Source organism: Callithrix jacchus, chromosome 12 (assembly GCF_049354715.1).
Source record: "Callithrix jacchus isolate 240 chromosome 12, calJac240_pri, whole genome shotgun sequence".
NCBI lineage: Eukaryota > Metazoa > Chordata > Mammalia > Primates > Cebidae > Callithrix > Callithrix jacchus.
The window spans coordinates 71,762,301-71,787,745 of record NC_133513.1 but is presented as its reverse complement, the minus strand read 5'-3'; the positions used below and the strand labels follow the sequence as shown (position 1 = coordinate 71,787,745).

The 25,445-nt window shown below is 38.9% G+C and overlaps 1 protein-coding gene and 1 long non-coding RNA gene across 14 annotated transcripts in view; one reads left to right on the top strand and one right to left on the bottom strand.

Moving 5' to 3' along the window:
- The window catches only part of BICC1 (BicC family RNA binding protein 1), a 318,114-nt gene that overhangs the window by 195,642 nt on the left and 97,027 nt on the right, over positions 1 to 25,445 (top strand). The window lies entirely within an intron of this gene.
- LOC103796732 (uncharacterized) overlaps positions 1 to 25,445 on the bottom strand; it is a 49,828-nt gene that overhangs the window by 5,218 nt on the left and 19,165 nt on the right. The window contains exon 3 of one of the 2 annotated variants that reach the window (XR_001914904.4): positions 9,267 to 9,425. This is a non-coding gene — a long non-coding RNA (uncharacterized LOC103796732). Of the gene's footprint in view, positions 1 to 6,702; positions 9,426 to 25,445 lie in introns of those variants that run through there. The other variant, XR_013524981.1, reaches the window with a different exon arrangement.

The window sequence follows — 25,445 nt, the reverse complement described above, 5'->3', positions numbered from 1 at the left end:
GTGTGGGTCTCAAGGGCTGGGGCATTCTGTGTGGGACAGGCTGAGAGCTGGGGAGAATTGTTATGTGTTACAGGAAGAGAGGAGGCTATTTTTTGAAAGGGGAAGTGTTCAAAGACTTGAGGGTGGACAGCTAGAGCAGATCAGTGACAACCAGTGACCTCGTGAGAACTCATCTATCCTACAGACAGGAATAATCCTGGGATTGGGAGTGGACACAGGAGATAATTAGTAGGAAAGGGTTAAAATATTGAAAGATGAGTATAGTAGATTGTATTTGAAGATAGGAGTATCAGAGTCTTTTTTGAAAGACAGAGTCAGCAGGACGTGGTAACTTGATAAGAGCAAGGAATTGGGTTGTGGGCTGCTGTAGGCAGATGCTCTTGTTATAGTCTTGGCCCACCTTTGAGTTCGCCCATACTGGACATCTCCCGTGGATACGGACAGCTTTCCTTCTCTAGGGCCTGACCTGTGCTTTTCTACTGGAGCACTTTGTCAGCCCTGTGGAAACTTACTTGCTGCAGAGCAGCCTTAGAAGCACAATCTTTACCCAGTGAAGGGCATGGGAAAAAACATGCCCAGTTTCCCCTTCTCCTTGTGGGACAATTCTGAAGCACATTACTTATGTTTTTTCAGAACATCCTGGGGGCATTGAGCCCCAGGAGGAATGCTCCATGCCATCTCCTTTCATGGTTTTTCTCTCTCCTCTGTCATGCTTTCCTCACTTCCAAACTTATGTTCTCGGGGATCACTTCCCCAGTTCACTATCCCAGACTAACCCAAGTTCTTATCTCAAGGTGACTTTTGGGGGAACCCAAACTAAGACAGGTATCTTGGATAATTGGAGTAATTGTTATGCCATGGAAAAATGGAATTGGGATTCTTTCCCAGGTTAATTAATGACTGCTGTCTGGTGAAAAAATGACTCTAGTCATCTCAAGTGTATTTTATATAGCAGTGCAGAAATATGGCAAAATGCTTTAGAGTTCGTGGCTTGTTTTGAGAAAAAAAAAAAAGCTCCAAACCATCTGCAAAAGTATTACTGTGATCCCAAGTGGAACATAGGCACTTGAAGCAGTTTCCAGGCAAATTAGATTGTTGTCAACAAAAAGAAAAATATACGCTATGGGGAGAAGCAAGAATAAAGAGGGAGTCTAGAAATCCACGATTTCAGCATGTCAAGAAAAAGAGTATTCAGCATGTGAGCAGGGCAGGAGCCCTGAGCTCCTTCACCTGGATGTCCTCCATGTGGTTTGATTCTCAGTCTGTTGGCAGCTATGATGTGGCTCTTTCCAGGTTAAGGAGCATTGATGATTGATCACAAGGGAAAGGACCCAACCATATGATTGATTCTGTCAACTTGTACTCTCCTGAAAGTCTTGACTTGAGCCAAGTTAGGAAAAATATTTCCGTTACTAACAATATAGTTGTTAAGTGTGCTCCATGGGGATTCTGAAATATTTACTTGACAGTAACAAGCTTTAGAATTTCATTCTTTTCCTATGATTCTTCATGATCACGTTTGCATGCAGATCTTTGAACACTCAGCACTTTGATGGAGTTTAATAGCATAATGGCAAGAAAATTGCTCATAAGTAAAGGAAGCAGTGAGTCCATCCGGTTTCCGTGAGCAGTCATACCTGAGTTCTTCAGCATTTGGAACAGATGCATCACTGGAAAAAATGCCTGCACTGGTGTGGTCCTATCCATTACATTCTCTTAGGAAATGAAGCCCTGACTTTCCTTAGCCCTGTGATCTATTTTGAAACTTATTCTAGAGGAGAAGGAATAGTGTTCATTGATTTTTTTTTCTCCTGTCATCTATTATTTAGAGATTCTTAATTCTACTGAAATAAGTGGGGAAAATAGACATTGTTTGTTTACTGTTTAATAAATTTTGGAGAATCCATATAATCACTTTACAGTATTCTCATCAATCACATGAATTAAGTAATAAAATAATAAAACATTTGAATTCTTAGGAACATGTATTTTTTCATCAGAAAATATTCACCTCTGTGGTTAGAAAACCTCACAGAAGTCATGATCACATTAGTGACCTCTGAGGGAGCAGTTTTAGAAATAACAATTAGAAGACAAGATCAGAAAAGGAAGAAACAGCAACTAATACTTAAGGGTACCTATCTGTGAAAGAAGACGGTAATAGGTAGGGTAGTCTCTTGGTGCATCAGTGGGTTGTGCTGTAATGAGTTAATTGTATAGTTTTGTTTTTAAGTTTCCTTTAAGAATAGAGGAAGCTTATTTGAGTGAGCTTCCAGGCTGTGAAAGTGTAGATTGACAACAGAGGAAATTAGAGGGTGGTGTTTAACCTGGAACCACCCCTTGCAGGGGTAGATTTAAGGTAACAAGTGTTAAGGGGTGGTTAACTTAGTTTTTTTTGTGAGTTCTTCCACTGACACTTTGCTCATTTTATTGAAATAACTGATTTAAATTTCTGGTTTCTAGTCCTCATTGGTTCTACTGGGTATGGTCACAGACTTAATGATGAAGGCTATTGATTGTGCCAGACGCATGCCCGGTAAAATGCTAAGCTTGTAGCAGGTCCTCAATAAATATTTATTAAAACTAGTTTGAACATATTTTCCTGAGTTTGGGAAGAAGAAGGAGAGAAAAAAATTCTAATATATTTGAGGTAAACTGGAGAAAATTCAGCGTAAATTCTTTCTACTTTCCTCAGTCTATTTGGAGATAAAGTCATCTCCTGGGAGAATAATGGGATGGATTGGAGACTTGAAGGAACTGGAGAGTGTTCAGAACAGCTGCTTATGGAAAATGCAATAGGAAAAAAATTTACAACTTGCCAAGACGAACTGAATATCCAGCTGAGGCTGCATGGTATGAACTTGTTAAGTTTCTTAGGACAGTTCTATTCCTTTTTCTAGTTTTTAGGTCATTCAAAAGTGGAGAAAACAGAGAAGGGTTAACTTTGGTGAGATGGGTATGGCAGAAAGCCTGAAGATTGGGGATTTTAGAGTGTTTGATAAAAAGGTAAAATGTTCAGTTGGGAGTTGTGATGGCACAAGGGAGAATTCAAGCCAGCAGGGTCTGAGGTCATAATAAGCTAGAACACTTACTATGTGTTCTCTAGCATATTGCATGTGGCATTGAAGGTGTTCAAGACTGTGTTGATAGGAGGTTGTAGCCACAGAAGGAGTGACAACTTAAAAATATAAGAGGTTGAGTGGTCTGGATTGCGGTTAAGTCCAATTTACAGCTGGACTTATGGGTTGCTAATGTGTAATTAGTCTCACAATTTGGCAGTTCTTGAGGAGTGCATCTTTAGGCGTGCCTAGCAAAATTAAATTAGATGCTTTAAACAAGCAAAAAGAAACTTGTTAATGAGTTTAAACCAAGTAAGATGGAAACAGTTAGTGTCAACATGACCAGTTTGTGAGATTCTATGTGATTTTAAGACTGAGCACCAAGCTAATGTTCGATTCAAAGTAATTGAATTTCATGTATGGAAGAATGCCTTATATAACAACAGATTAGTGCTTTTGCTAGCCAGTTTTAAATGTTACATGTGCAAACACCTCATAACTTATGCACGTTCTCCAGTGAGAATTACATCATAGGTTGAAAGAAAATAAATGCATCCATGATTCTTAGATGTTACATAATCTAAGAACTTCATAACTTCCTAGTTGCATAATCTCTAGTTATTATATAATCTCATGGCTCTTTACAAAGGGGGAAGTCAAGTTATTCTCAGAAAAATTCGGTTGGATGTTTGGATGAAAGAACTGTGTGTGTGTGTGTGTAATTTTGCACATATACAAATACTTAAGTGCTGGTTAGAATGTATCGGACTCTCTTCCTAGCTGCTTTCCCCAACCCACTCCAATGAACAGCTAGGTCATCTTTCAGCTCCAGAACATTAAAAGTTGTGACCTGTGCCATCTGGACTATGAACGGGATTCCTTGGAGTCATAAGGAATGTTCTTCATTCTTTCAGCCATTTAACTCTGTTCTTGGCTTTGGGCTCTGCCCCAGTGGTCATGCTCAGCCCTACTTGCCCTGTCAACAGTCCCTGAACCAGTTGCAGGTTCAGTTGGTGACTTCAAGATGTGGACGCTTTAGCTCACAGACTGGCAGTCTCCAGAACACATCTGCCCAGAGCCCTGGTTGCCCCTGTCCTGGTGAAGCAGGTGCTGCATCTTAAGGTCTCTATTTCCTTTCACCTCCACTTACTCAACATGGTGGAGTCTGGGTGAGAAGGAAGTTCAAGAGATGAAAGCAGGTAGAGATCCTGAGGATCTCACTGCCTGTCCTAGCTGTCTATTCCTGCCCTTGACAGCCCTGTGTCTCATTTGATGGTGGACACCTGTCTAATGCAGGTATAAACTGATAAACCTTCCCTCTCCATTTGGAGTGGGAATATGGAGTCTCCTATGGCAATTCTGTGGGGGTGGGCTTTGGGAGACTTTTATGTAGGCATTTCTAGGCATTTTTGCCTTGTTTAAAGTGTGGCTTACTTTCCTGTTCTGTGCATGTTATTATGCATTACCGACAAGTGACATAACCTTTCCTTTTGGAACACCCTCTTGCAAATATCAACCACACAAGACATGTACATTTGTGGCAGACTTAAATGTGTAGGGATGCAGTGAGGTTTTGCTTAGCCTGATTGTTCCATTTGTGACTTCCACTTCCTTGCCATCCCTGCCCTACTGCAGTCCCCAACTGCAGACTCTGCCCAGATGTAATTCAGCAAACATTTTAAAATATCAAATTATCTCTCTACTGCTGTCTTAACTATGGTCCTTGTGCTTCTTTCAAGTACAGATCATCTAGTCGCTATCCTTGTTTGTGAAGTTATCCTCTCCTTCACCAGTCTTTTAAGAGGAAGAGGAGCAATGTGGAAATCTATTTCACCACTAGAGTGATATCATATCAGAAGACAGAAATATATATTTTTATAATTACATGGCATTTGTTTTTGTCTATGGGTTTGCTTATTTTGCAAACAAACCCACATGGTTTACTTGCCAGTCTTCTTGTGTTTTTCAGATGGTGAGCCTGTGGATCCTTATCTCATCCAAGAGTTCTTCCTGGCCACTTCAGGCCATGTTAAACAACTTGGAATGCTAGCGTAATTACCAGCAGTGTCTGAGGGAGACATCCCATAGGCTGTTGGTTTTCCAGACTCATGTTTTCAGAGAAAAGGCAATAGTTTTTTTTATGATAAAGCAGTTCTTAAAAAATTGCCTTCTTCTGATGGTTTTTAACTGTTCTGTGGTGGAACTGTTGCATACTTTATAAAGTTTCCTTTACAACTGGGGAACATGGAGACCAACTTTAATGTTGATTGTTAAGGCCATTGCACTTACAAAATTTAGCTAGCTATTAAATAATGTTTCTTCTCTCTTTCTAATTCACAAGGGATTAGAATTTATTTCTTTTGCAATATAATTTTAATTAGACTGAAAATTCAATCATCTGACTAACTCTTCCCCTGTCATTTAAAATTGTTTGCAACCTTGAATGGAAAAATTAAAAATGAGACCAGATAAGCATGTGCATTTTTATTCAGATAAGACTACCCACAATGGATTTAATCATTTAGCCAGTTTCAATAATAATGGCAGTAAAAACTACTATAGTCTATTGAACAGTCACCTAGTCAGCTGTTGAATTTTACATGTCTTATATTCATCCCATTCTCTGAGTAGCAATTCAATGAGATGAGCATCACATCTTAAAGGCAAGAATAGGCTTTGGTAAGTTAAAGAAACTTTGTATGTTAAGATAAAATTAACTTGTTGGTGCTGTAGCTGAGATTTGCACCTACAGTTCATCCATCTGGGCAGTCTATCATCTTCACAGTGCTTAGAGCTTCTAGAATAGAACCCTGGCACTGCTGTTGTATACTCAAGTATCACATGTATATTTTTGAGCACTTTAATCATTAAGTCTTTCTGATTTTAACAGATAATGTTGCTATTACATGTCATGCACAAATAGGAGACATATGTTTGGCCCCCATTCATCCTGTGTCTATTACTTACATACTGAAAAGAAATCAGCTGGTTGCGTTTTCTTTGGGAGTGACTGGAATTGATCTCCGCCCTTTTTTGTGTGTGATCATCTTAAAAATGTATCTATTACTATGGAATTTTCTGCAGTCGCTTCTTAAGGTTGAATACACAGTTGATGGGAAATATCTTTTAATCTACATACAAAGACACAAGTTTACCCCAGTGAAATTCAGATATAGACTGTTGCTAATGCAAAATGAAACTTTTTCCTCTGGAATTTGGCAGACTTTTGGATCCAGGAGGAGGAGGAGGAGGGGTGTATAAACGGGTGGGAGATTGAGGAAACATGAAATTGCTTTAGAAATGTAAGCAATTGATTAAAAAGTAAGCATAGATGCTTATTTTACAGAGCTTTGTAACTTTGCCTCACTAATGTTAACATTGGCCTTTATAAAATGATGGAATTTAGTGTTCTTTTCTTTACAAAGAAAACTGTACTGACAGAAAATAGAATTTTCCATGGGACAGTAAAAACAATATATATATATATATATGATTACAATTCTCAGTTTTTGGTTATACTTTATTCATTTAATTCTCTTTGAGAAAGCTTAGTACATAAGCATACAAAGTCTCTAACCAGATTGTTAACTTAAAAAATCGTTTTCCAGCTGGGTGAGGTGGCTCATGCCTATAATCCCAGCACTTTGGATGGCTGTGATGGGCAGATCACTTGAGCCCAGGAGTTTGTGACTAGCCTGTGTACCATGGTGCAACCCCATTTCTAGTAAAAATATAGATATTAGTGGATGGTGTGATATGCGCCTGTAGTCCCAGCTACTTGGGAAGCTGAGGCAAGGGAATCACTTAAGCCTGGAGGCTGAGGCTACAGTAAGCCAAGATCATGCCACTAGTCTTCAGCCTGGGTGACAGAGCAAGACCTTGTCTCAAAATAAAGAGGGGTGTTCACACTTAAGAGTTACAAAAGGATTCATGGCAAAGTTGTGCTGAAAAGTAGATCTCTTTTTGTATTGAAAATATAATCTTTAGAAACTGGATTTATATTAATTTAGCAACAAACCTGAATAATATCAATTAATAATATCAGTTAACAGGCACAGGCATACCTTGGAAACATTGTGGGTTTGTCTCCAGACTACTTCAACAAAGCAAATATTGCAATAAAGTGAGTCACACACATTTTTAGTTTACCAGTGCATATAAAATTTACATTTATACTACTTGGTAGTTGATTAAGTACACAATAGCATTATGTCTTAAAAGAACAATGTACGTACCTTAATTTAAAAAACGTTTTTGCTGAACAATCCTAGTGATTATCTGAGCTTTCAGCAAGTCATAATCTTTTAGGCTGGTGGAGGGTCTTACCTCAATGTTGATGGCTGCTGACTGATCAGAATGATGGTTGCTGAAGGTTGGGATGGCTGTGGCAATTTCTTACAAAAGTCAACAATGAAGTTTGCCCCATCGGTGGACTCTACTTTTCATGAAAGATTTCTCTGTAGCATGTGATGCTGTCTAATAGCATTTTATCCAGAGTAGAACTTCTTTCACAATTGGAGTCAATCCTCTGAAACTCTGCCACTGATTTACCAAATAAATTTATATAGTATTCTACATTTTTGGTGTTCATTACAGCAATCTTCATGGCATCTTTATCAGAAGACAACCCATGTTCTTTGCTTATCCATTAGAAGCAATGTTTCATCCACTCATGTTTTATCCTGAGATTGCAGAAATTCATTTGTATCTTTAGGCTTTACTTCTAATTACAGTTCTCTTCTTGTTTTCACCACGTCTGCACTTACTGTCTTTATGGAAGTCCTGAACCCCCTCAAAGTCATCTGTGAGAGTGGGAATCAACTTCTTCCAAACTCCCATTATAATTTTTCTTTTGACCTTCTCCTATGAATCCCGAATTTCCTTAATGATATCTAGAATAATAAATCCTTTCCGGAGCTTTTCAATTTACTTTGCCCAGATCCATCAGATGAATAACTGTGTCAGCTATAGCCTTACAAAATGTATTTCTTAAATAATAATAATACTTGACAGTCATAATTACTCCTTGATCCATGGGCTACAGAATGAATATTGTATTAGCAGGCATGTAAACATTAATCTTTTTGTACATCTTCATCAGACCTCGTCTGTCAATGAACAGTAATATTTTTTATTTTAATATTTAAAAGAATTTTTTTTCTGAGTAGTAAGTCTCAACAGTGGGCTTAAAATATTCAGCAAATCTTACTGCAAACACATATACTGTCATCCAGACTTTGTTACATTTATAGATAACAGGCAGAGTAGATTTAGCATAATTCTTGAGGATCCTAGGATTTGGGGAATGGTAAATGAGCATTGACTTCAACTTGTAGTCACCAGCTGTGTTAACCCCTATTAAGAGCATCAGTCTGTCTTTGAAAGCTTTGAAGTCAGACATTGACTTCTCTTTTCTAGCTATGAAAGTTCTAGATGACATCTTTTTTTCCAGCAGAAGGCTGTTTTGTCTACATTGAAAATCCATTGTTTAGTGTAGTCACGTTCATCAGTTTTTTTAGCTAGATCTTCTGGATAACTTGTTACAGCTTCTACATCAGCTCTTGCAGCTTCACCTTGCATTTTAAAGTTATGGAGATGGCATCTTTTCTTAAACTTTATCAACCTGTGTCTCTTACTCTTCAACTTTTCTTCTTTAGCTTCCTTACCTCTCTCAACCTTCAGAAAATTGAAGAGTCAGGGCTTTGCTCTGGATTAGGCTTTGGCTTAAGAGAATGTTGTGGCTTGTTTGATTTTTCTATTCAGACCACTAAAACTTTCTTCATCTCACCAGTAAGGCTTGTATTAGTTTGTTCTCACACTGCTATAAAGAAATACCTGAGACTGAGTAATTTATAAAGAAAAGAGGTTTCATTGACTCATGATTCCACAGCTTGTATAGGAAGTATGGTGGCATCTCCTTCTGGGGAGGCCTTGAAGCTTTTACTCATGGTAGAAGGCCAAGTGGGAGCAGGCATCTTATCTGACAGGAGCAGGATGAAGAGAGCAAAAGAAGCAGAGATACTGCTCACTTTTAAACAACCATATTTCACAAGAACTCATCACTATCATGATGACAGTACCAAGGAGGATGCTATTAAACCATCCACCCAGTGATCCAATTGCCTCCCACCAGGCCTCACCTCTAACATTGGAGATTACAGTTTGACATGAGGTTTTGTCAGGACACAGATTTAAACCATATCTTACCTTCCCTGGCCCCCCAGATCTCATGTCCTTCTTGCATTGCAAAATACAGTCATGCCTTCCCAACTGTCCTCCAAAGTCTTAACTCATTACGGCATAAACTCAGAAGTCCAAAGTCCCGGGTCTCATTTGAGACAAGGCAAGTCCCTTTTGCCCATGAGCCTGTAAAATCAAAAACAAGTTCATTACTTCCAAGATACAATGAAGGTATAGGCATTAGGTAAAATACTCCAGTTCTAAAAGGGGGGAAACAGCTGAAAGAGGTTGGTGGGGGGGGCTACAGGACTTATGCAAGTCAGAAACCCAACAGGACAGTCATTAAATCTTAAAGCTCCAGTATAATTTCCTTTGACTTTATATCCCACATCCAGGGCACACTGGCATGAGGGGTGGGGTCCCAAGGTCTTGGGCAGCTCTATGCCTGTGGCCTTGTGGGGTTTAGCTCCTGTGGCTGCTGTCATGGGATGGCCTTGAGTGCCTATGGCTTTTGCAGTACAGGGTGCAAGTTGCCAGTGGTTTACAATTCCAGGGTTGAGAGAGTGGTGGTCTTCTTCTAACAGCTCCACTAGGCAGTGCCCCAGTGGGGACTCTGTGGGAGTTCCAACTCAACATTTCTCCTTCACACTACCCTCTTAGGGGTTCTCAGTAAGGGCTCTGTACCTGTAGAGGCTTCTGCCTGGACATCCAGGCTTTTTCATATATCCTCTGATATCTAGGTAGAGGCTATCAAGCCTCAGTCTTTCATTCTGTGTACCTACAAGCTTAGCACAATGTGGAAGCCACCAATACATTTAGCCTGCACCTTCTGAAGCAGAGTCTTGAGTGGCACCTGGGTTCCTTTGAGTCAGGACTGCAGCTGGAGCAGCTAGGATACTGGGAGCAATGTCCTGGGGCTGTGCAGGGTGGTGGGGCCGTTGACCTGGTTCAGGAAACCATTTTGTCCCCCTAAGCCTCCCTGCCTATGATGCGAGATTATGTAAATTCCTGTAGCCTGCTTGAATTCCTCCTTTGAAAGGGGCTTTTATTTTCTAACACATGACCAGGCTGCAATTTTTTCCTAACTTTAATGCTGTGATTCCCTTTTAAATATAAGCACCATTTTCAGGTAATCTCTTTGCTCATGCATATGAGCAGAGGTTATTAGAAGCAGCCAAGTTATATCTTGAATGTTTTGCTGCTTAGAAATTTTTTCTACCAGGTACTCTAAATCATCTCTCTTAAGTTCAAAGTTCCAGAGATCCCTAGAGCAAGGGAACAATGCATGCAATCTCTTTGCTAAAGCATAACAAAAGTGACTACTGGAGTTCTCAATAAGTTCCTCATCTCCATATGAGACTTCCTCAGCCTGGACTTCATTTTCCATGTCACTACCAGCATTTTGGTTACAACCATTTAATAAATCTCTGGGAAGTTCCAAAATTCCCCTGATCTTCCTGTCTTCTTCTGAGCCCTCCATACTCTTTGAACCTCTTCCTATTTCCCAGTTCCAAAATTGCTTTCATATTTTCAAGTATCTTTGTTTCTTTGTAGTAATACCCCACTCCTGGTACCAGTTATCTGTATTACTCTTTTCTCACACTCTTATAATACAAAAACAAATACCTGAAACTGAGTAATTTTTAAAGAAAAGAGGCTTAATTGTCTCATGGTTGACAGGTTGTTTAGGCAGTTTGGTAGCATCTGCCCCTGGGCGGCCTCAGAAATCTTGTACTCATGGCAAAAGGCAAAGTAGGAGCAGGTGTCTTACATGGGAGGAGCAGGACATGTCTTACATGGGAGGTATCTTATATAGGAAGAGCAGAAGAAAGAGAGAGAGGGGAGGTGTTACACACTTTTAAACAACCTGATCTCGCAAAAACTCGTTCATTGTCGTCGCGACAGTATCGTGACAGTACCAAGAGGAATGGTGTTAAACCATTCATGAAGGATCCACCCCCATGATCCAGTCACCTCCCACCAGGCCTCACCCCCAACATTGGAGATTACAATTCAAAATGAGATTTTAGGGGACACAGATCCAAACCATATCAAGGCTATTTCTCTTTCTTATCATTTGTGTGTTCACTGGAGAAGAAGTTTTTATTTTCTTCAAGAACTTTTCATTTGCATTTACAACCTGGCCAACTGTTTGGTTTAAGAGGCTTACCTTTTGGCCTGTTGTGGCTTTCAATGTGCCATCCTCACTAAACTTAATCATTTCTAGTTTTTTGTTTAATGTGAGAGATGGGTGATTCTTCCTTCTTAAACATTTAGAAGCCATTATAGGCTTACTAACCGGCCTGATTTTAGTATGGTTCTTTCTTAGGGAATAGGAAGTGGGGGGGGGGGAGGGAGGGGGTGGAGAGAGAGAGAGAGAGAAAGAGAGAGAAAGAGAGAAAGAGAAATGTATGCTGGTCAGTGGAGCAGTCAGAACACACACAACATTTGTCTGTTAAATTTGCCTTCTCAGCCAGATGCATTGGCTCACACCTGTAATTCCAGCACTCTGGGAGGCTGAGGCAGGAGGATTATTTGAGTCCAGGAGGTTGAGACTAGCCTGGGCAATGTGGTGAAACCCTGTCTCTACAAAATATACAAAAATTAGTTGGGTGTATTGATGCACACCTGTAGTCACAGCTACTTGGGAGGCTGAGGTGGGAGGATTGCTTGAGCCCAGGAGTTGAGGCTGCAGTGAGCTGTATTTGCACCACTGCACACCAGCCTGTGCAATAGCATGAGACCTTGTCTCACACACATAAAAAATTACTGTCTTATGTGGTTAGGTTTGTGATGCCCCAAAACAATTTATAATAGTGACATCCCCCGATTACAGATCACCATAACAAATATAATAATAATGGAAAAGTTTGAAATATTGTAGGAATTACCAAAACATGACAGAGAAACCCAAAGTGAGCACATGCTGTTGGAAAAATGGCACTGATAGACTTGCTTGATGCATGATTTTCACAAACCTTAAATTTGTTTTAAAAAAAAGCCTCAGACAAAAAAATACAGTATCTATAAAACATAATAAAGCAAAGCACAGTAAAATGAGGTATGCTTGTAATGTTTAATACTGTTAGTGTATAGGGAGAGTAAGCATGATTATAGCTAATAAAACATCATTTTGTAAACACCTGTAATTCTAATTTCTATGACTCTCTAAAAATAGAACTTTGTGAGACAATCATTAGCCCTTGAGGCAAAGCCTAGTGCATAGGAGGTGTTCAAAACTTTTTGTGAGTGAGTGAATAAAGGGAAGCATTTGTGAGTATGTGAGCTTTAACACCTCCTTTCACTGCCAGTGCAATTTCTTGTGATTCTAATATGTAACAACAACAACAAAAAGTATTCTGGCCAGGTGTGGTGGCTCACACCTGTAATCCCAGTACTTTGGGAGGCTGAGGTAGGCAGATCATGAGGTTATGAGATCGAGACCATCCCAGCTAACACGGTGAAACCCCATCTCTACTAAAAATACAAAAAATTAGCCGGGCATGGTGGCATGTGGCTGTAGTCCCTGGTGGCTACTTGAGAGGCTGAGACAGGAGAATTGCAGAGGCAGAGGTAGCAGTGAGCTGAGACTGCACCACTGCACTCCAGCCTCAGTGACAGAGCGAGACTCTGTCTCAAAAAAAAAAAAAAAAAAAAAAAAAGGATTCTTCCTTTACTATTCCCTGTTGCCTTACTTGGGTATACTTAGCTTTATGCTGAGAGAACACACATGCTTACAACTAGAGGAATAATCACAGGTACAATGTCCACAATACTTTTCTGTGGAAATTTTTGTAATATGGGTTGCATTGTTAGGAACCCAGTCTCATGTGGGATAGCTACAGCACCTCAGATAGTCTCCTTCACTGATGCCATCTGCCCAATCCTGTTTCTGTGGTTTGCGTTTGATGCAGCTATTGGAGCTACTCTCTTGGTCACTTGCTTCCCCAACTTCTGAAATGCCTTTAAAGCTTAATCACATGGCTAATTGGCTGCCACTGTTGATCATGGCCAGTTGGCCTAGCATCACAAATGTATCACTATTGGCCTTGATTATCTTCGAAGTGGTTTTCTTTCTGATATGAGCCTCTTTCACTCTAATATAGGATAGTAGTTAGGAGCATGGTGTCTTGATTCAGAACTAGGTATGTTGTCCTCCTGGGTCAGCCAGTTACTACTTGTGCTTTGAAATTATAGGCAAGTTATTATACCTCACTGTAAACATCTCAGATTTCTCATCTGTTAAATGGGAAGACAAGTAGTGGTCCCATCTTAAGGGATTTGTATTGATCTTTGCTCTAGGTATGTAATGTACTCTTCCATCTGCGGGAAAGGTCTGTGACTATTGCCACCAACCTGCACAGGGATCTGGGCAAAAATGAGGAAGACTTTAACACAAAGCTGGGACAGTGTTTAATTATTCATCTGCCACCCTGCCTCTGATTATCTGTACCCAGTAGAGGGTGAGCATCCCTCTCTTGTGACTTGCTGACTTGTCAAGAATTTCAGGTCACTCTTTCTACCCACATGCCAGTATCCAATTAAGCTCTTGAGAGCCTGTGATCATTATGACAAAAATGTTCATTCTGGAAAAGTTTGAAAAAGCTTTCTGGTTAGAATGAGATTTTTGGCATGTTTTAACTGTGGTCTTTGGCTATAAATTCCTGAAATGCTGACATAGTTGAATTTATTTTTGCTTTAAACAAAATTGTTAACATTTCCAAGTGTCCATATGGGCCCGATAAATACTTTGCCTCTGCTTACTGCACATGTGAACTGGGTGAAGAGGAACCATCATGATGTGGGGAATCCTGAGCATTTTTCTTCATTTAGCTTGACGGGGAAATGAACTGGAAATATTTCTTTGTCAACATAATTTTGGGGTTTCAAAATTGTGTTTGGGTTTTCAGGAAATTGGTGGTAACTTTATATTAGCTGAAAAAAGTGAATTTAAAACTTCTCAGTAAAGAGGCAAATGATTTATTTTTCATAGGAGAAGTTGCTTTTTCAAGGGAATTTGCTGCCAAGCTGTCTGCAGTGGCTTCAGACATTACTTGGCCTTTTGGCATATCAAGAAATTGTGGGTTTTTTTGGTCTAAATATTAAATACATATTTTAGGAAGGCTGGGTATTCTGTGGTATATAGTACAAGAGCAGCAGAGAGAGTCAGCCTTGTGAATTTTCACATTGCAAGCAGATCTGGTTTCTGTAACTGTCCATCAAACACATCTTAGGGAATGAATTTTCATCCTCTCACTAGTTGCCACGCAAATTCTATTTATAGTTCTCCAAGAAATAAATCACAATGGCCCTTCTGACACAGGTAGACAGTGAAAAATAGTACAAGGATATAGTACATCCACCCTTAACCCTAAGCAAATTGCTTTCTGTTCCCATTTTATACTATTAAAAAAACAATTTGCAAAAGCAGTTTCTTCCACACATGTGTTATTTGTGGTGTGATAGACTATGCTCTTTTCATAGCCCTCTTCTGTTTTGGTGACTGCAACAGGTACTATTTGGAACATGTAGTTTTCTGTTTGGACACCATAGTTGGGCTGTTTTTCCTTCTTGCAGCCTGTGCTGCTGGAAATATTCCCCCTCTCTCATAGCCATCGTTAAGTACAGGACACCTTCCACTAGAACATGCTGTATGCTGTTAAAGCCCTTTGATGCCAGCCAAATGTTATACAATGCCTTCCAAAATATCTTTAATTAAACTCTTATATATGCATTTGTAACCGTCTGATGAGGAGATTTAATATTACTTGTGCTTAACAAATGTGTTAACTGAAATAGGAAAAAGAATACAAAATAAACGCTTTTAAGTGCCTTCCCTATCGTAGTCCCTGGGCTCAGTCACAGCCACCTTGCCAGGTAGAAGTTGCCATCCCCATTTATGATTGGGAACTGAAACCTGAGGCACTTTTGGGAAGCCCTTCAACTGATTGTTCCATCGTGTGAGGCTGAAGCCCATGTGCAACATCAGTTGCCTCTCTGAGTTTCACAGTGAAGTGTGAAATATTTAAGATCCTCAGTTGTTGATTGTGAAAGAAATTCACAAAATTCTAATCAATTTCCCAAACTACGCTCTTTATATCACAAGGTAACTAGATTAAAATGAACTTTCCATAGGTACCTGATTCTTAGTTTGACCCCAAATGAACTTGGGATCTCATCCTAAATTTGTCCCTGCTTCAGTGTTCCCATCTCAGATACTCCAACCAGAATCCCAGGAGATTCCCTTTAGCCCTGTTTCTCTTTCTCTTTCCACATTTTATCAGGCACAAAAGTATCACTGATTATCTACAAAGCATCACTGCCAGTTGCAGGAGTGCCTGGGAGAGCAGCAGGGGTGCCTGGGAGAGCTCACTGCAGCCCCACAGTTCAGACCTGACACCTGTGGAAGGAGATGTGTATCTTGGAGCAGGGGATGATAGAATGGAGCAAGATGGGGTCAGGGGAGCCTCAGACTGATGCAGATGTGACAGCGCTTCTTCTGGCCTAGCAGGTGCTCTCCCAAGCAAAAATTGCCTGTGAGGAAATTCACAGAGAGGGGATGCTCACCCTCCATTTGGGGAAGAAATGATAAGATCCTAATAGGCCATCGTGTTAGGGAAGAGTGTGACTTGAGCTGGTAGCCAGGGCAGATCCTGAAGGTGCTGCAGCTAGAGCCAGTCCAGTTCTTTCTTTTTTTTTTTTTCTTTTATTTATTTATTTTATTGCATTTTAGGTTTTGGGGTACAAGTGAGGAACATGCAAGATTGTTGCATAGGTACATACATGGCAGTGTGATATGCTGCCTTCCTCCCCATCACCTGTATCTGGCATTTTTCCCCATGCTATCTCTCCCCAACTCCCCACCCCCCACTGTCCCTCCCCTATTTCCCCCCAGCAGACCCCAGTGTGTGATACTCCCCTCTCTGTGTCCATGTGTTCTCATTGTTCTAACACCCACCTATGAGTGAGAATATGCGGTGTTTGATTTCCTGTTCTTGTGTCAGTTTACTGAGAATGACGGTTTCCAGGTTCATCCATGTCCCTACAAAAGACACGAACTCATCATTTTTTGATGGCTGCATAGTATTCCATGGTGTATATGTGCCACATTTTCCCTGTCCAGTCTATCGTCAATGGGCATTTGGGTTGGTTCCAGGTCTTTACTATTGTAAACAATACTGCAGTGAACATTCGTGTGCATGTGTCCTTATAGTAAAATGATTTATAATCCTTTGGATATATACCCAGTAATGGGATTGCTGGGTCAAATGGGATTTCTCTGTTTAGGTCCTTGAGGAATTGCCACAATGTCTTCCACAATGGTTGAACTAACTTACAATCCCACCAACAGTGTAAAAGTGTTCCTGTTTCTCCACATCCTCTCCAGCATTTGTCTCCAGATTTTTTAATGATCGCCTTTCTAACTGGCGTGAGATGGTATCTCAATATAGTTTTGATTTGCATTTCCCTGATGACCAGTGATGATGAGCATTTTTTCATGTTTGTTGGCCTCATGTATGTCTTCTTTTGAAAAGTTCTGTTCATATCCTTTACCCAACTTTGAATGGGTTTGTTTGTTTGTTTCCTGTAAATCTGTTTGAGTTCTTTGTAGATTCTGGATATCAGCCTGTTGTCAGATGGGTAGATTGCAAAAATTTTTTCCCATTCTGTTGGTTGCTGATTCACTCTAATGACTGTTTCTTTTGCTGTGCGGAAGCTGTGGAGTTCAATTAGAACCCATTTGTCTATTTTGGCTTTTGTTGCCAATGCTTTTGGTGTTTTGGTCATAAAGTCCTTGCCTACGCCTATGTCCTGAATGGTTTTACCTAGGTTTTCTTTTAGGGTTTGTATGTTGTTAGGTCTTATGCTTAAGTCTTTAATCCATCTGGAATTAATTTTAGTGTAAGTTGTCAAGGAGGGGTCAGTTTCTGCTTTCTGCACATGGCTAGCCAGTTTTCCCAACACCATTTATTAAACAGGGAATCCTTTCCCCACTGCTTGTTTTTGTCAAGTGTGTCAAAGATTGGATGGTTGTAGATATGTGGTGTTGCCTCCGAGGCCTCTGTTCTGTTCCATTGGTCTATATCTCTTGTTTTGGTACCAGCACCATGCTGTTTGATTATGGTAGCCTTGCAGTATAGTTTAAGTCCAGTAGTGTGATGCCTCCTGCTTTGTTTTTTTTTGCTTAGAATTGACTTGACTATGTGGGCTCTCTTCTTTGAAATCTGGCACTAGACAAGGATGCCCTCTCTCACCACTCCTATTCAATATAGTATTGAAAGTTCTAGCAAGTTCTTTCATAAGAGGCCAGAACAGTGACCCTCAGTTGCTTCCACAGGCACTCCACTCTGTCTACCTTGCCCCATCTCCCTAGTCACCACCTTCCACCCACTTGGACCACAGTACTCTGACCGTTTGGCTTCCATTCTTTCCATCTGCTGTACTGCAGTTGTTTCATTTTGTTTTGGTGTTTAAGAAGGTGGGTGTATTAAACAAATGTAGATAAATTTAAAAGTTGCTTCTACTTGACAAGGTACAGCTAGAGCTAACACTACCATTTAAAATGGATTTGTACAAGCTATATTGAATAAATCACTTTTGGCAGAACAGTGGTTTATTTGCTAACACATTTTATATAACTTGTAAACCAAGAAATAGATTCCCCAAAGAAGTTATCTATAAAAATAGCAAATGATGACAACAGGGGAAAATTTTCAGTTCATTTTCCTGGTATGACTTTTATATTACTAAGTCTTATTAGCATGAAATATATGTTTTCTTTTTTTTTCTTCTTGATATAGCGCTACCACCAAAAAATAGCTTCTGTAACGATTCATGTGGTGCCATATAAAAATGTTTAGATGCATACCATCTTAGGCCTCCAGTATTACCAACTTAAGACCTTTGTGCAGCTCAATGACCTTGTATGACAGTGAGAGTTGAGAGATCACCAATATACAAACTGAGATAGTCCTATTAGATCAGAAATTCAAGGTAATTCTCTTCCCATAAAAAGCTTCAGGTCACCAGGCCTCAAGACTTGGGGAAAAATTCCACAGTGAGTTATTTATTTTTTCCTGATGTTTGTTTCCCTCCTGGTATTCTCCTGTCCTTTTGAGGGCTTACCTGCAATGATGTTATCTGTGATCTTGTTACGCCTTTATTTTAAACCCTTAGGCTGCATTCCAGATAGGGCCCTGAATAAACTGTTCCCTGTTCACTTTTTAGCTTCTTATCCCAACTCGCATCAGATGCCAGGGTGGGAAAACAGACTGAGAGGGAGCATAAGGTGCAAGATACTTGTTGGGAAGTACTCTTGAGATCAACCCCTGTGCAAGGGAGATGATGAAAAGAGAGATTCAGGCAGAGGGAGACATCCAGCTGCAAATTAGTCCCCATGCAGCCCGCCCTCCTTGTTCCTCTCACCTAGGGAAGCCTCAGAGCTGGGAGGGCTGTGAGAACCATCCCTAGTTGGGGTGAGAGACCAGCTTTCATACCCCTGAGTTGATAGTCACCGAATGCCTCTGGAAGCAGGGGTGACCAGACAGGGCAGTTTTCTTCAGCAGAGGAAGTTCCCAAAGGAGGCTTACAGTTGCAGGCATCAGGTAGCAGCAATCCCAGATAAGTCCTTTGGTCCTAAAATGGGGATCTGGTCAGCTCACCCATGTGAGCTCTCTTCTCCACGTGCACTTGACTTCACCCAGTGGCCTCTGGGCCTCCTATTATTTCTTTCACATGGAAACTTCTTGTTTGCCATTTCCACCCACTTGGTCTACTTAACTCCTATACACCCTTCAGATCGTATGAGTCTCTTCTAGAGGCAAGCTCTCACCAGACTGAACACCTTGTTATACAGTTCCAAAGCATCCTGTATTTTTCCTCCTTTCTACTGTCCATTACACTTCTGTCTTTATTCCCTATGAGAGTGTGTGCTACATGAGGTGGTGTATCCCACTGCATCCCCAGTGACTGGTGTATTGTAATATAATGGCAATAAGGGACACCCAACAAATAGCTGTTGACTCACTAAGTAGTAAAATTTTTATTATTTTATCAAATAATTCTTCTCTCAAAAAAACAACATAATATGTAGAATTTTGTGATTAAGTTTGATGCTTGCTTTAATTACTACTGCATTTAATGTAGTGTGCTGTTTTTTCTTGCACTTCTTATTCTTGTGAAAAATCAAGTACCAAAATATCTCAGGTGAATCAACAGAGGTGAAAATACTGGTCCTTCTGGAGTACTTACGACATTTCGAAGCGATTTAAGAAATGCTGTAATGCCATCTTTCACTGGCTATCTTCGTGATTTATTAATACATTTTTAGAAAATGTAAACAAGTAAACAAATTTTAAAATTATCTCCATTCTTATTGAAGAAAGTCTGTGTATAAAAATACATATGTATTTACAAAGTAGTTAAATTCAAAAATATTGTATATTATCAAATTCTTGTATTACCAGAAGACTTATGAAAGAACAGTACTCTTGTGATTGCCTGGTGGACACAGAGGTGAGCTGAGTAGTGATAGGTGAATCTAAATTATTTGTCAAGTTCAGCCAGGATGAGACATGTTGATTTGATTGAAGAAATAAAGAAAATAGAACTGATTTTATAAAACTTCGGTTTAATTTTTTTTAACTTTCCTTCCAGATATAATTTCTTCCCAACAATTCTTACATAGAAATATAAGATTTTCCTCCTCATTTGTTCTTGAGCTACCATTATAGATACACTTTAACTGAACACTTTTGGGTTTACTGTTTTGTCAAGTTAAAAACCAAAATCTACATATAGCTATCTGTACACTTATCTCTTCCTCAGGAAAATTTGTAGTTTTCCCCTTTATTAGGAAATAAAAATGATTTTAATAATGTCACATCACTTTGGGAAATTAGTATATAAATCTTAGGTGAATGGCTCATAACTCCACTGGTCAAAGAAGGTTGCCCCTTTGAATTTGACAGTTGGAACAAGTCTTTATTCTATAGCAAAGTCATCTAATCTGTTTAGCTTTTTGGTAATAGACTTTAGCTTATAGAATATATACATGAGCTTATGAGTCAGATTGTCTGTATTTGAGTCAATCTTGATGATGTGTAGCTGGGTTTACTTAATCTTTTTGGTCAGCTTCCTTATATGTAAAACAAGAATAATGACTCCTGCTTTATAGGATGGCTGTGGGATTTAAATGCAGGGACCTGCAGGAAGTGCCTGGAGTAGTCCTGGCACTAGGCTGTCAGGGAATGGTAGCTATTACTATGACCAGTGCCTGGAAATAACATGTGTTTTTATTTCCCAAATTCAAAGTTAATTTTTGAAAGGTTTATTTCCCCATTGAATTCTAAAAGGTTTGCACATGTATAAGGAAAAGACTATTATAATTTAGAAATTATATTTTGGAAACTTATGAGGGTCCTAAGGTTTTGAACTGTTCCCTAAAACTCCTTTGACATTTAAAAGTTGTCAAGACACCTTTAGGTATTTCAAAATGAGATCAGCTCTCATTCATTTGGATGTATCAAAGGATTTATAAAGTTTATTTGATTGTGTTGGGGCTTTTGTTTCCCTGGATCTTATTTGTGTGTATGTGTGTGTGTGTGTGTGTGTATATATATATATATGTGTGTGTGTGTGTGTGTGTGTGTGTGTGTGTGTGTGTGTATGTTTAGTCAGGAGTTATTAAGGACTGGCTAGGATTTGGGTGAAAAATAACCCTTTAGAAATTAAGAATTCTAAATTACTGTTTAAATCTTTTAACTTTTATTTCCAAGTTTTCGTAGCTCCTAAGAGTTTAGAACAAAGTGCCATGGGAGTCCACATGAGGAGTGACTAACTTATTCTGGAAGACCTCCTAGAAGAAGTGACATTTAAGTTGCTTTGAAGGATGAATTGTTCACCAGATGGAGAAAGGGATGGGTGTGGGGTGGCTTTGGCAGACCAAAGGAGTGACACGTGACACGTGAGTGGTGTGAGTCCAACAGACCAAAGGGGTGACACTTGAAAAGGCAGAGCTCTGAAATTCCTTGTATTTCATTAACTGTTGGAATTTAGCTGCTGGGACCCTAAGAGATTACAATGTGAATGCTGTCCCTGGAACCCTGCAAGAGTGGTTTCAAATGGGGAGGGGCGTGGTCAAGAGACTGGGAGGACCAAATTGAGAGGGCGTGTATCCTAAGGAATTTGTTACTTGCATAGAAGCATAGAAGGCAGTGCTTATATTTGTATTTTAGATTTCTGGGTGGAGAGTCACCTGAAGAAGCCAGAAGAGTTGTTGGAAGGTGTTGACCATAATCCAAATGAGAGATGAACTGTCATAATGGAAATGACAACTCAAGGAGGTTAGGAGCTAGATAGGCAATGGAATTGATTTGCAGAAGGAGAAGGAATTTATATTAATTTTATGGGATTATGTATGATTAATGTGAGCTTTAATCTTGTCACAGCCCCATGAAATAAGTTAGTATTTTGTGACTGATTCTTTTGGGGGAAGAAATATTAATACATTTCTCAAGTAGCGATACTGTAGTCATATAAGTTTGGGAAACAGTAGATTAAACAGAGTGAGATCATTTTTGCTTTGTTTGTGTTATTTCTTATAACCTTTAATTTGGCAATATATTTGGCAAATTCCCAAGAGAGCAATATAGAATAACAGAAATATATGTCAAAAACTATATTTAGTTGAAGCTTACTTTTTTATTTTAAAGAAATTTCTTATAAGACTCATTTTGAAAGAGGTCTTATATCCTTGCATTACAAACTGGTAAACTGAGAATAAGATTGAATATCTTGTCCAAGGATTATGTGCCTAGTAAGAATTCCTTTATATTTAAACCCATGCCTTTTATTTTTCCTGATATTGTAGTTCTGTTGAAATTGTTAGATGTAGGGTTTGAGCCTAGGAGAAGAGGTGAGTCAAGACTAGCTTAGAGGCTTTAGTTTGAGTGACCCTGGTTGCTGGCACTTTGAACCAGCAACAGGAAACCTGAGTACCGAAGCAGTTTGGTTTGGTTTTGTATGTGTAGGAATGGATAATCATTTAAGCCTTGTACTTGTTGCATTTAAGGTACTTGGTGGAGATGCCTTGTAGGCAGTTGGAATATCAAGAAATGAAAAGTATTTTCTGTTATAAATTTGGCCATTAAAGTTTGGATGTTCAATTTTATTATGACTTAGTTTCTAAGCTGATGTCCAAAATTGCAAAAGTAGGTAGTCACTTTGAAAACTGTTGTTTTTTTTCCTAAGTGCAATTATTATTTCACACCCAAGTGTCATGTGGCATTTTACTTGTGTATGTTTTGTCAGAACGCTGTCTGAAGAAAACTTTAAAGGGAAAATATTTCTACTCATTTTCTTTTTCAGAGAATTATACTCTCCAGCTCTTATGGCATAGTTTAAGGATTTCTTGACATTAACAACGGTCCATGTGAATGGATTATTATCTCAGTGGTATTCTGAAGAGTTAGTCACTTCTTCCATGAGGTTGTGTGTATGCTTTAAAAAAATAATATATATGCATATATTTAATTTAATATATATATTTTGTTGAGATGGAGTCTCACTCTGTTACCCAGGCAGGAGTGCAGTGGCACAGTCTTGGCTTACTGCAACCTCTGCTTCTTGGGTTCAAGCAGTTCTCCTGCCTTACCCTCCCAAGTAGCTGGGATTACAGGTGCCCACCACCATGCCTAGCTAATTTTTGTATTTTTAGTAGAAATGGGGTTTCACCATGTTGGCCAGGCTGGTCTCAAATTCTTGACCTCAAGTGATCTGCCCATGTTGGCCTCCCAAAGTGCTGGAATTGCAGGAGTGAGCCACTGTTCCCAGACAAAATTCTTTGTTCTGACAGTGTGTCAACAGCTTTAGCTTGATTTGCTTAAAGGTTTCTACTTTAATATTCTTAAATATTGATTGATTGAAGTTGATATTCCATTACTTTCTACCATTCCATTATCATCATTGTCATTCAGGTTACCAGAAAACTAGCTATTAGATCAAGAGCCATTGCCCACACCTTAAATGATCAATATACATCACCTGGAGAGGTGATGTAGACACCTGAATACTTTGGTAGGCATAAAATAAATGTCAAGCCATGTGAGTACTTAATGTAAATTCATAAATCATTTTTGCCAGGTGGCAATTGAGCCTGGTTTTATAGATGATTTACTCCTTGTACTATGATGGCTTAAAAGGCATTCAGATGATGGGTGTTGTTAGAGAAAATCAGATATTTAGCTTATTTACAGAATGACAAGCAGACAGATTTGGCTGGAATGCAGAATTCATGGAATTCTGTAGTTGGACATTGGCTTAAAATTAAGTGGCTTGAGGCCAAATTGTGGAGGACTTTGTCATATCTGATTTCTTGAGAAAATACCATCTCCAGGTCTCTCATCAATACCAGTCTGGGTGTCACTTTTCTGTGGACTAGTTTATCTTGTACGCCAATAAAACTTGATCTGTAGAATAGCACACACCTGCTTCCAACAAAATGGGACTAAGGCCCCTTCCCTTCTTTCTAAATTTTTTTCTTTCTCTACCACCATTTGCTGGGAATTTTTTTGGATATTTTGATAGTGAGCTTTAGGTAAGCTTAAAGGAAAAGATGAAGTTAGCTAAGTTTCCCTTAAAACACCAACAGAAATAAAGCAAGGAGACAGCAGCTGTGAAAACATATGCCATATGTCTCAGTTATGGTCTTATCATGCTAGCTTCAGTGTAGGCTCACAGTGTGTGCTTCTGTCTCCATGGTTACCTGCTAGGCAGCAGAATCCCCCAGGTTGGTATGCTCTAGAGTCACAATTTTTCATAGAAAGGAAATTCAAGTCTTTTCAAAGAGTGAAGTTAATAGTTTTTGTTTGTTTTTATTTTTAGCAGATGGGTTATACATTTTTAAAAAATAAAAATGGTCACTCCAGGTTTGATTTCCAAAGTATAAGTGAAGCTAGACTTAAGGCAGTGTTTTAATGGTTTGGAAATTCTAGTTTTCAAATGGTTTCTCCTAGATGGTCCCCATGACAACAAAACTTAAGCAGGTATCGAGTATCATCTTTGCTGTGAAATATTCATGCAACAAAAATTCTGTTGACTTTTAATTCTACCCTAATAAACAGAAGAATTTAGCTTATTCAAGGTGTTTTATGGACAAATATTTCAAAATCATTGTTGAGCTTAATAAAATTGCAATTCTAAGCGAGCTTTAAAAAAATTGAATGATGATGTCATACTATATTATATTCTTAAGTTGATGTTTTGTTCCCTTAAACCAAGTATTATTTCTGTTGCTAATTGGAAAAAAAATAGTACTGTTTTATGATAGAAAAATCTGTATCTCTTAATTGTAGCAGAAGATTGCTATTTTAATAATGCCTATTTTGTAGTTTAGTTACAAAACTCTCTTAATGTTTTGGCATATACCTTGCCCCACTCAATTTTTCTGTCAAACAAAGATTTTGTTAAGGTAACACTTGATAAAGCCATTCATTTGTTAAAATGTGTGATTTAGGGAAAAAAAGAGCTTTTCATGTGTGCATTTAAAAACTTTCTTTAAAAATTAGACCAGTATTCAGAAATAATGAAATGAGGTACCCTTTAAAGAATAAGCTTCTAATTCATTAATACAAATTCATTAATATTCTTTAATTTTAAAAAGGATAATTTTTTTCAAAAGTGACAATTATTTTTTATTTGTTGCTTAATATTTAATTTTATTAGCCATTGAGGAAGAAGCATAAAATCTTCCATTCCATGATGAAACTTTTATGATTTGACATCTTTATCCTTAACTTGGGAAAAAATTATTTGCTGATGAGACCCACTTTATCAACTTCAGATGTCTCTGTCTGATATTCAGTACAATATCTGCTTCTGGACCAGGGTTCAAGGAAAAGGATGGATGCAGGAAGTAACTGTGAAGACACTGGATAGTAGAGAACATCTGGAGGTGATCAGAGATAGCCTTATAGGAACTGAACCATAGAAAGGAAGTTCATTACAGCAAATGGATGAAATTGATGGTCTAGAAGAAATGAGAAAGATTAACCCATGTTGAGAGTTCTTACAAGAGTGTTTTTGTTTGGGCTCCTTCTGCAGGTTTAGTTAGGCCTTCAATTAGATTTTCTATCTCCTATCATAACCCTATTCTGCTACATTCATATTCTTGATTAAATGTTAGTGTAAATAACTTTATTTCCTTTA